Below are 3229 nucleotides of genomic sequence, written 5' to 3'. Positions count from 1 at the left end.
ACGCATGGCCCAATCATCTCCGGCAATTCGCGTCCATTAGGGACTGCACAGCGTCTGCTTGGAGAACGGAAAGTCAGAGGTTCTATTTCTGGCCGCGTCATACTAAAATACATTAAAAGATGCTACCCTGCCTGGTGCTTGGCATGAAGGGATAAAACTAGGACTGGTCGGCTCGGAATCAGCACACACACGGACGCACGCACGCACGCACGCACGCACGCACGCACGCACGCACAAACGCACGCACAAACGCAGGTATGCACGCGTCTATATAAGTGCCATAATCTTGAACGCGATGTCAAAACTAATTTCATCACACCTCACAGCATCCCTTAAACCAGAAACCTATGATCGTAGGTTCGAATCCCAGATCGCCCTGATTATGTTACGTCTGAGACGTATATAACTTCACGTTCCTCCCATATCATCTAAAATGCTATTTAAAGCGGTGTTACTCCCTCAGTCAGGTTAAACATGTACTTATTGCCGACGTCAATCAAAACAAGTTTTATACGCCACGGTGAACTTGTCCTTCAGATGACCCATGGCTTTGAACAGACACAAAGAAGATAAATAATTTGTGAGCGATTTCTTCACTCGTTAGCGCCCGACTGTGAGTTCCATTAACATGATTATAATTAGGGCTGTCCCTTCTGTCAACTATATTTAGTTCAAAAGAGAAACGCAAAGCCAGATTTGTGTGAGGTAGGAAATACAGTGGTATTGAGCCAAACTATTGTGGAGAGAACACTTGGTGGTTGTAGTCATCTCAGTTATCGGTACATAGGAAAAATCCAAGGTGAATGTCAGCTACCATCAATAACGCGTATGTCCCCCTTTGAAATCGACAGCGGCTTGTCATCTCCTGCACATTGAAGAGACGAGTATGCGAATCACATACTTGGGCATGGTAGCCCACTAGGCCTTCAACGCAAAAGCCAACTGCTGGCAACGTCTGGGGTTGTGGTTGACGTCGGCATAGCCGTCTATCCAATTCTTCCCACAGGTGCTCTGTCGGGTTCAAATCCGGGGATCTGGAGGAGCAGGGTAAAACACCAACGTCGTTGTTGTGTAGACAGGCTCTGCTGTATGCGGTCGAGCGTTGTCCTGCTGGAATACACCGTTGCCGTTGGCTGCAATTGGGAGGATGTGTGGTAGCAAAATTTTGTCGATGTATCGTTAAGCCGTAAGATTGCCCTGGATATGGACCAAACATGTCCTGCCATGATGAGATATAGCCGCCCACATCATAACGCTATCACCACTAAACCTGTTCACTTCCTGTGCGTAGTTTGAGGCGTAACATACTCCCCAACGCATGTAGACCCGTGCTCTTCCATCCCCTCGACGGAGGAGAAATCTTGATTCATGACATCTCTTCATGAGACATCTCTTCATCGCAGTTGAGGCCATACCCTGTGTTGACGACACCAATTCAGCCGTTGTTGGCGATGTTGTCGACTCAATATGACGCGTCGAACAGGACGTCTTGCACGAAGACCTGCTGCTCTTAAACGATTTCGCACGGTCTGGTCGGGGATTCTGCGCAGTCCAGGTACTTGGGATGCAGTTGAGGTGACTTTGGTCGTCCTTTCGGATGTAGCGATCTTGGGCGGGGGTGGTTACTCTTGGTCTTCCCGACTTTGGCCAATCATGTGTTGACCCCTTCCTGTTTAAACCGATCTCATAGCCTTGTGATGGTGCTGGGCGCTACATTGAAAACCCTGGCTACAGCTGATCGGGATTCCCCTGCCTGCAAGCGGCCTGTGACGTTGTTTCTTTGCACTTCTGGTGACCTTTTCATGTTGTTGAACTGTCACTGTTCGATTGTCGCAGATGCAAGGCAGTAAAAAACCCTGCACTTTAATACCGTTCACAGTGCAGCGGCACCTGCAGTGCGTGCAGCTCCATGGCCCTATTTTTAATGTACTGGGTGCGTTTTTCCGAATCGTACGTGTTTCACGACTAATGGTTTACATGTACTTGTTGTGATTTTTTTATCAGGGAAATATGTCACTGACACTATAACACCTTAAACCTCTTCATTTCGCACCCTTTGGTCCGCCAATTATGCCTTTACGGCCAAAAATATCCGTTTTGCGTTTCTTTTTTTGAAGAGTATGTTAACGTCATCACCAGAGAATAATCTCGATTATCTGCCGAAACAGATTCTATTGGGCGGAAAAGACAAAATAGTCATGGAAATTATGTGAGTAGATCACTGAAAATTAATGAGGACATCGTTCAATTCACATTTAAAATCTAATACTTGAACCTATATCCATATACTTGTATTACTAATTGTGGGAAAAGCGTTGACTCGTGGCTACATGCGTAAATACAAGTCCCATTTTGCTTAGAGCTCACTCACTCTACACATAGAACTATGCCTGAGATGTTTTTACTAAGCAACTCTTAAGATATTTTACATTCCAGTTTCTTTAGATGTATGCCCATTTAGCTATATAGTTTGTTTATCTCGGATTCGAACCCACGACAACGGACCCAGATACAAGGATGTCCCATCGAAATATGACGCCTTACACCAGATATCCATGCATGTACACAATGGAGCAGGACTCGCTAGTTCAAATGAATTTCACATTGAACCACACAATCTGGCGGCAGTCGTGACACGTCCTTAATGTGGCTCATTGATTTCTAAGCGTTAAAAAGAGTTTTCCTAATTCGGTCACTGTGCTCACTGTACAAACTATTGCAGAGGGAACAGTCGTTGTTCGGTTACATTCAAATCGTCAAATCACTCCTCAATTGCTGAAGGTAACATGTAGATAACGGAATATGCCCAATTGATCATGACCGGAATGGATTCAATCAGTTTATATTGCCTTGTTTCTAATTGTTTCGATTGTTTGATTCATGTCTTGCCATACGTCACTGAACCTCGTTTTAACCGACCTCGCTAACTGAAGAGAACATGATCTAGATTGCGTGTAAGGACATCATCATGGCAGATCACAAGGGGAATAACTTGGTTTCAAAAGACTCATCGGTGTTTACAACAATTGTAACGTAAGCACAGTCGTGTATGAAGAGCGTATGAACGCTTCACTTCTCAAAGCCAAGGACAATCCATACTCTAATTGTCATCCTCAACGAATCAGATATCACAGGAAACGTGAAGGCTGTAACACATGACGCAGAGCGTCTCAGTCCAATGGGACCTCAGACAAAAACGCGCAGGAATCCATATTGAAAGTTCGGTGCA

This window comes from Haliotis cracherodii, unplaced genomic scaffold (assembly GCF_022045235.1).
Source record: "Haliotis cracherodii isolate W230 unplaced genomic scaffold, xgHalCrac1.p SCAF_10, whole genome shotgun sequence".
Lineage (NCBI taxonomy): Eukaryota > Metazoa > Mollusca > Gastropoda > Lepetellida > Haliotidae > Haliotis > Haliotis cracherodii.
Note: the sequence above shows the minus strand (reverse complement) of the source record.